At 51.9% G+C, this 9,189-nt stretch overlaps 1 non-coding gene and 1 pseudogene across 1 annotated transcript; one reads left to right on the top strand and one right to left on the bottom strand.

The window, feature by feature from the left end:
• The first annotated feature begins 1,950 nt into the window (after positions 1-1,950).
• Positions 1,951-2,105, top strand: LOC131292409 (5.8S ribosomal RNA). Its single transcript, XR_009190055.1, has one exon. It is a non-coding gene; the product is annotated as a 5.8S ribosomal RNA (ribosomal RNA).
• A 4,341-nt stretch (positions 2,106-6,446) lies between these two features.
• Positions 6,447-9,189, bottom strand: part of LOC131292415 (large subunit ribosomal RNA) — a 7,506-nt pseudogene continuing 4,763 nt past the window's right edge.

Genomic DNA, 9,189 nt, shown 5'->3' with positions numbered 1-9,189 from the left:
CTATGTGGAAGAGGACATAATACTTAATACTTTGAGTACAAGCATAAAGGAACACGGACCAAGCCGTACCGAGAGAATCGGTACTAGAGCCCTCGTGGTTCTACATTGAGAGAGCCCTCGTGGTTCTCATTAGGGGCTTTATGCAAGACGTACTCAATACTGTGGTGTGAAGTATAAAGTATAGAGTCCTCCACTGGTCCACGCTGCTCCGGCGGTCCTGGGTAAGATAGTTCATTCTAGCTTGCTCTATGTGGAAGAGGACTCAATACCCTACCTGTTGAGCTTGAAACAAAGTCATCACTTGGGCATGCTCATATTGCCATACAATATTCCATTATCTACTAATGAGCATGCAGCTATATGATTATAACCTGTAAACGATTACCCCGCCGTAGTTCAACGCTTCAACCAAGTGATGACTTCAGTATGGCTAGTGTGTGAAGTATAAAGTATAGTCCTCCCCTGGTCCACACTGCTTCGGCGGTCCTGGGTAAGATAGTTAGTTCTAGCTTGCCCTATGTGGAAGAGGACATCATACTTAATACTGTGGTGCAATGAACAAAGTATAGTCCTCCACTGGTCCACGCTGCTTCGGCGGTCCTGGGTAAGATAGTTAATTCTAGCTTGCCCTATGTGGAAGAGGGCATACAAGACAAAGTATAGTTCTCCCCTGGTCCACGCTGCTTCGGCGGTCCTGGGTAAGATAGTTAATTCTAGCTTGCCCTATGTGGAAGAGAGCATACATGAACAAAGAACGAAGGTTATGATCGAGGAATGATTCGACAACTAACCGATGGTATGAAATGTGAAGAATTCAAGCAAGCACACAATCAAGTCATCACTTGGGCATGCTCGATAGCCAACCCTATGACATTAACCTAGTAGAGCATGCGATAACCAATATATATACAAGTAACGTAAACGATGCCCCTCCCTAGTTCAGCGCTTCAACCAAGTGATGACTTCAGAATGGCTAAATCAAATCGGTTCAAAACATACCATCGGTACCCTATTGAAACACACAAGTCGATATCAAACCTCATGATTGTGTAGTCCTCCACTGGTCCACGCCGCTTCGGCCGTCCTGGGTAAAATGGAACATTCCAGCTTGCCCTATGTGGAAGAGGGCACATTACTCAATACTGTGGTGTGAAGTATAAAGTTCAGTTCTCCCCTGGTCCACGCTGCTTCGGCGGTCCTGGGTAAGATAGTTAATTCTAGCTTGCCCTATGTGGAAGAGGACACTTAATACTTCGTCTCTAAGCGGCGGCTTGACTCCTCCCTACGGGGAACGGGTTTACGCGCACAGCGGCGGCTTACGCACTATGGCAGTCATGGATGCCTTACGTTTCTATGAAAAGTGTGTTCCTCCCCTGGTCCACGCTGCTTCGGCAGTCCTGGGTAAGATAGTTAGTTCTAGCTTGCCCTATGTGGAAGAGGACACGTAGACTTACTGTGGTGTGAAGTATAAGGTTCAGTTCTCCCCTGGTCCACGCCGCTTCGGCCGTCCTGGGTAAAATGGATTCATCCAGCTTGCCCTATGTGGAATGAGGACACTTTATGCTTCGTCTCTAAGCGGCGGCTTGCTCCTCCCTACGGGGAACGGGTATACGCGCACAGCGGCGGCTTACGTTATGGCAGTCATGGATGCCTTACGTTTCCATGAAAAGTGTGTTCCTCCCCTGGTCCACGCTGCTTCGGCAGTCCTGGGTAAGATAGTTAGTTCTAGCTTGCCCTATGTGGAAGAGGACACGTAGACTTACTGTGGTGTGAAGTATAAGGTTCAGTTCTCCCCTGGTCCACGCCGCTTCGGCCGTCCTGGGTAAAATGGATTAATCCAGCTTGCCCTATGTGGAATGAGGACACTTTATGCTTCGTCTCTAAGCGGCGGCTTGCTCCTCCCTACGGGGAACGGGTATACGCGCACAGCGGCGGCTTACGCAAGTTAGTCACCCTCGGCAGTGGATCACTCGGCTCATGGATCGATGAAGACCGCAGCTAACTGCGCGTCATAATGTGAACTGCAGGACACATGAACATTGATAAGTTGAACGCATATTGCACGTCGTGGGAACCTACCATGATGTACAGATGACTGAGCGCTTATATTTGAGAAATGTATCGCATACATTTAACTACGCCGTGACACCCGTCACGAGACGTGCACCATGATGTTAACTAGGGTTGCGACGACCCGCTAGCATTAAAGAACCCGTGGTTTACAATATACTGGCATTGGAATTCGAAGTATTTAGAGCGTCCGTGTTCCCGCGTGAGGCGGAAGTACGAGGAGAAGGCGTGCTTGTGGTGTCTGTGGTGGTGTTTACTGATGTCTAGCTTCAGCTTATTTATTTATTTAAATAGAAGCGAAGATGTCAAAGTAGCGTCGAAGCAGCAGCGGTAGCACAAATGATTCAAGTATGGAAGTTGACCAAAGGAACACAAACAAACTAGCGTATGGGCAATGGAAGGTATCAGTGAGTTAAACCACATGCGGGCTAACAGCCCGTTAACCGAGTCCAACGGTACATATTGGACATTGAAACAAAGTAGTCGCAAGCCAGATGTGACGATAACAACCGCAAGGTACATAAGCCTCAGTTCATGTGTGACAACCCCCTGAATTTAAGCATATTAATAAGGGGAGGAAAAGAAACCAACCGGGATTCCCTGAGTAGCTGCGAGCGAAACGGGAGAAGCTCAGCACGTAGGGGTGGCGGCCCGTCCGTCTATCCGATTCCGTGTACTGGTGCGTCTCACTATCCGTCATCTTAGCGCTTTTCAAGTCCAACTTGAATGTGGCTCAGAACCCATAGAGGGTGATAGGCCCGTAGAACAGCGCCCGTTGGATGATGGACCGAGCGTGCCATGGAGTCGTGTTGCTTGATAGTGCAGCACTAAGTGGGAGGTAAACTCCTTCTAAAGCTAAATACAACCATGAGACCGATAGTAAACAAGTACCGTGAGGGAAAGTTGAAAAGCACTCTGAATAGAGAGTCAAATAGTACGTGAAACTGCCGAGGGTGTGAAGCTCGTTGAACTCAATTATCCATAGGACTATGACGCCCTCCTTGGACTGTCAGCAGAATCGTTCTGGACTGGCCCGACCCTTGTGAGTTGTCATGGTCCGCGTGTGGACATCGTGATCCATTACGAAATGTTAGCGGTGACTCCGGTTGCCGCGAGCATGTCTGACACTAGGTCCCAAGAAACTGCTGTCGACCCTCTACGTACCTTCAATGGTGACGATGGGCTATCGGAACCCACGGGTAACCGGTTTTCTTCATGTGGTAACTTGCTTGCACATGTGGTAACTTGATAGTGTATTTCCGACAGACCCAATCTCGGACTTAGCCGATTTTTCTCTTCGTATAATATGGATCCATCACTAGGCCATCTTGCTTGCTTGTGTGGTAACTTCATAGTGTATATCTGACAGACCCAATCTCGGACTTAGCCGATTTTTCTCTTCATATTATATGGATCCATCACTAGGCCATCTTGCTTGCTTGTGTGGTTACTTGATAGTGTATTTCTGACCGACCCAATCTCGGACTTAGCCGATTTTTCTCTTCATATTATATGGATCCTGGACTTAGCCGATTATAAGGTTATTATATATGGATCCTGGACTAAGCCGATTTTTCTCTTCATATAATATGGATCCTGGACTTAGCCGATTTTTCTCTTCATATCATATGGATCCATCACTAGGCCATCTTGCTTGCTTGTGTGGTAACTTGATAGTGTATTTCCGACAGACCCAATCTCGGACTTAGCCGATTTTTCTCTTCATATAATATGGATCCTCGACTTAGCCGATTATAAGGTTATTATATATGGATCCTGGACTTAGCCGATTTTTCTGTTCATATCATATGGATCCTGGACTTAGCCGATTATTAGGTTATTATATATGGATCCTGGACTTAGCCGATTTTTCTGTTCATATCATATGGATCCTGGACTTAGCCGATTATTAGGTTATTATATATGGATCCTGGACTTAGCCGATTTTTCTGTTCATATCATATGGATCCTGGACTTAGCCGATTATTAGGTTATTATATATGGATCCTGGACTTAGCCGATTTTTCTATTCATATCATATGGATCCTGGTCTTAGCCGATTATTAGGTTATGATATATGGATCCTGGACTTAGCCGATTTTTCTCTTCATATAATATGGATCCTTGACTTAGCCGATTTTCTCTTCATATAATATGGATCCGGGACTTAGCCAATTTTTCTCTTCATGTGGTAACGTATGCCAATCGCTCACAAGTCATGGGATAAGGGTACTTGTGTTCTTCCATCTTCTAAGTCCCGCACGGGGACATCGTGATCGCCCCAAGTCCGGAATAGCGCCAAGTCAAGCCCCACGGAGGCCGTGGAGGACCTGTTAGCGGCGGCTATCCTGACAGCACTAATCCGGACTTAGAAAATATATCTTTCTAATCGAACACCACACACGCAACACCACCATACCACCATCTCCTTGCAAGTACCTAAGTACCCGCAACTCCATGGTGAAGGCAATGTCACTCCATCACCAACCTCTTTGCACTGCAAGCACTTGCGTACCCACAACACTCCGAAGAAGGCAACGGCGCGCGATGCTCGACTCCACACACCACACCACACCACACCACCGGTGGCCAGCCAGCCAGCCAGCCCAGCTAAGGGCTAACCCACCAACCAACCACCAATGGCCTAGGCCAGCCGGATCCCACCTTCAAGTCCAAGCACAGCCAAGTGCAAGTACCGCCAAGTGTTCACCAACCAACCATCACACCAGGTCAGCCGGCCGGTACCCACCTTCAAGTGCCATTACCCTCGGGTGCAAGCTCAATCAAGTGTTAACCAACCAACCCGGCCAAGGCAGCCAACAGGCCGGCACCCTACAGCACCGACCCGCCATCACCACCTCAACCGTTGACCATGCAAGTGGTCTCGGACAACAGGCGATACCCGAAGTACATCCGAAGAGTGTATATCAAGTGTTTGTTCACCAAGTCCTCAACCAACCCCAAGTACCCGGAGGTACCCAGAGTGTTGGATCCGCCAACCCGTCCCGGCACTCCAAGTCCTCGCGAACCCAAAGTGTTTGCCCGGTAGGGCCATTAGATCACAACGCTTGCTAACCATGCAAGTGGCCTCGAACAAAGTGACAGGGGTATCTTCACCAAGTTCTCAACCAACCCCAAGTACCCGGAGGTACCCAGAGTGTTGGGTCCGCCAACCTATACCAGCACTCCAAGTCCTTGCGAACCCAAAGTGTTTGCCCGGTAGGGCCATTAGACCACAACGCTTGCTAACCATGCAAGTGGTCTCGGACAACAGGCGATACCCGAAGTACATCCGAAGAGTGTATATCAAGTGTTTGTTCACCAAGTCCTCAACCAACCCCAAGTACCCGGAGGTACCCAGAGTGTTGGATCCGCCAACCCGTCCCGGCACTCCAAGTCCTTGCGAACCCAAAGTGTTTGCCCGGTAGGGCCATTGAATCACAACGCTTGCTCCATGCAAGTGGCCTCGGACAACAGGTGACACCCGAAGTACATCCGGAGAGTGTACATCAAGTGTTTGTTCACCAAGTCCTCAACCAACCCCAAGTACCCGGAGGTACCCAGAGTGTTGGATCCGCCAACCCGTCCCGGCACTCCAAGTCCTTGCGAACCCAAAGTGTTTGCCCGGTAGGGCCATTGAATCACAACGCTTGCGACCATGCAAGTGGCCTCGGACAACAGGTGACACCCGAAGTACATCCGGAGAGTGTACATCAAGTGTTTGTTCACCAAGTCCTTAACCAACCCCAAGTACCCGGAGGTACCCAGAGTGTTGGATCCGCCAACCCGTCCCGGCACTCCAAGTCCTTGCGAACCCAAAGTGTTTGCCCGGTTGGGCCATTAGATCACAACGCTTGCTAACCATGCAAGTGGTCTGGAGTATAGGTGATACTGACATACCACCGAGATGGTACATCTAGTATTGGGTCACCAAAACCAAACCAACCCCAAGTATCAACCCGGCATACTCAGAGTGATGGATCCGCCAACCCGTCCCGGCACTCCAAGTCCTTGACGAACCGAAAGTGTTTGCCCGGTAAGGCCATTAGATCACAACGCTTGCTACCCCACGGCGAGCTAAACATGCAAGTGGTCTTAGGCAACAGGTGACACCCGAAATTCATCCGAAGATGGAATATCAAGTGTTTAATCACCAAGCCAGCATCCAAACACCAAGTACCCCGGGAGGACCCGATGCGTTGCGACCATCTCCAAGTTCTTGACGAACCCGCAGTGAAAGGCGGTAAGGCCTCTGGGCCGCAACGCTCGCATGTGTTAACCCGCAAACACCACTGACCGGTCGGTCCACCGCAAGGGTGGGTCCAACTAGTCCACACACGGTATGCCGCATGTGCCCCCCGGGGGGAGCACACCGCACACAACCACCAAGCATGGGTCGCCTGAAAGGATCGAAATGTACATCTCTCTTCAATGCGTAGCGCCCAGCCTGCAAACCCGTCGTTTTCGGGTGGTCTTAGGAGTCGAAACTATTCTTGGAAGATCGGCAAGCACAACGCCTTTTCCCACTTCAGGTACTTCGGCGAGCGCACTCGCGATAGGCTCAGTTTGAGGGTTTCCAATAAATGGAAAGAGTCTATAGAAGACTCAATCCGGTCTCGTGATGTTATTAGCCATCTAGCTAACGACTCCTATACATATACTACCAGCCTGGTTCGGTTACGACCTTAGAGGCGTTCAGGCATAATCCGACGGACGTAGCGTCATACCAAAGTCCGCTCGGACTAGTATTGAGCCATTGGTCCGTACCTGTGGTTCCTCTCGTACTGCACAGGAATTCCATTGAGATAGTACTTGCACACCAGTAGGGTAAAACTAACCTGTCTCACGACGGTCTAAACCCAGCTCACGTTCCCTTGAAAGGGTGAACAATCCTACGCTTTGTGAATTTTGCTTCGCAATGATAGGAAGAGCCGACATCGAAGGATCAAAAAGCCACGTCGCTATGAACGCTTGGCGGCCACAAGCCAGTTATCCCTGTATCTCTGCACCTTCCGCCGGAGCCGTAGCAGGTCAACGTAGGCAACCGCAGCAGCAACATCAGCAGCGTTCCCAGCAACAGCAGCGTCAGTCAGCGTGGCCGCGTTGGAAGCTGCGCCAGTTTAATCCGGAGGCCTTTCAGATCGCGCTTCGGGTATCCGGGTTTGCGGACTCTTCGCTGACGCCCGGGGATCTCACCGCTGGGCTGACACGGGCCTGCGACGAGGTGATGCAACGGACATCGGGTGATCAGTTCATGGTGCGGAGCCGAACCTACTGGTGGACGGAGGCCATCAGCCTGCTGCGCGACGTATGCAAATCATCGGAAGCGGCGGTCTTGGCAGCCAGGAGAGGCGTGGAGCGAGACCTGGCGAGAGAACGCCACAAAAGCTGCAAAAAGGATCTCGCCCGCGCAATCAAGGCCAGTAAAGATCGATCCTTTGATGAGATGATAGAGGAGGCGGAAGCAAACGTGTACGGCACCGCCTACAAAGTAGTGATGGCACGACTGAGAGGCAGCCGTGTACCACCGGAGAGGGATCCCGTAGTGCTTGAACGAGTCGTCGCGGAGCTGTTTCCGGACCATGGACCGTTCGAGTGGCCCACCGCGGACATTGCGGACCTCGAACAGACGTCCCAGGAGCCAGCGCGAAACGTTACCACCGAGGAGCTCCTTACGATAGCAGCGACGATGGTGCCAACCAAGGCCCCCGGACCGGATGGCATTTCGAACGCAGCGTTGAAGGTGGCTGTCAGGGAACACACGGACATCTTTCGGCAGGTGTTCCAGGACTGCTTTGACCAGTGTGTCTTCCCTCCGGAGTGGAAAAGGCAGCGCCTTGCGTTGATGCCAAAGTTCGGTCGACCCCCGGGAGAAGCGTCATCATTCCGGCCACTCGGAATGCTCGATGGGTCCGGCAAAATTTTGGAGCGGCTCATCCTTGATCGCCTGAACGACCACCTCGAGGACCCGGACCATCCTCGTCTGTCGCCTTCCCAGTATGGCTTCCGGAAGGGAAGGTCGACCATCCAGGCGATCCAGCGCGTTAAGGAGGCTGGTCAGCGTGCAATGGCCCACCGGATGACGGACCGCAGGGCCAATAAGTGCCTCATGGTGGTATCTCTTGATGTGCGAAATGCCTTCAACACTGCGAGCTGGCTGTCCATCGCCTTAGCTCTGCAGGAGAAGCATGTACCAGCTTGTCTGCAGCGGATCCTGGGGAGCTGGTTCCAGGGGAGAAAGCTGTTGTACGCAACGTCGGAGGGTCCAGTCATCAAGGAGCTTTCAGCGGGGGTGCCACAAGGGTCGATCCTCGGACCAACCTTGTGGAACACGATGTATGATTCCGTGTTATCCATCGTCATGCCTGCCGGAGTGGAGCTGGTCGCCTTCGCCGACGACCTTGTGCTCCTGGCCCCAGGCACCACCCCGGAAGTGGCAGCAAGGTTGGCCGAGCGGGCAGTAGACCGTGTGGTTCTTTGGATGCGCGAGCACCGTCTGGAGTTAGCAGCGGCGAAGACGGACATCGTAATGCTGTCCAAAAAGAAGAGGAATTACACCGGCATCCCCGTCACCATCAACGGAGTGCCTCTCCTCTCTACCACGGACATCCGATACCTGGGCGTTCGCATCCAGTACCACCTAAAATGGTTGGAGCATGCCAGGTTCGTGACAGGGAAGGCATCAAAGGTAGCGGAGGCACTGGCGCTTCTCATGCGGCGGCACAGCGGTCCGAAGTGTAAGAAGCGCCGCTTGCTGGTGTCCGTGGTCAACAGCATCCTGAGATATGGGGCACCCGTATGGCAGGAGGGCGTGGAGACCAGGGAGGTGCGCCGACTGCTGGAGCGGACGCAGAAGAAGGTCGTCGTAGGAGCAGCCTTCGCGTTCCGAACCATTTCGTACGAGGCTGCTGGCGTTATCGCGGGGACCATACCAATCTCACTGTTGGTGAAGGAGGACGGCCGGTTCTACCAGCGCCGACTGGACCCCAACAACGCGGGAATGACGGCGAAGCAGGTACGTGAGCGGGAACGAAACACCACCTTTCGTCAGTGGCAGGACGACTGGGACCGGATCGGTCGGACGGGAAGCCGTTTCACTCGCTGGACCCGTAGAGTGAT

The sequence above is a fragment of the Anopheles ziemanni genome, assembly GCF_943734765.1.
Source record: "Anopheles ziemanni chromosome X unlocalized genomic scaffold, idAnoZiCoDA_A2_x.2 X_unloc_57, whole genome shotgun sequence".
Classification (NCBI taxonomy): domain Eukaryota; kingdom Metazoa; phylum Arthropoda; class Insecta; order Diptera; family Culicidae; genus Anopheles; species Anopheles ziemanni.
This window is presented reverse-complemented; position numbering and strand designations above follow the sequence as displayed.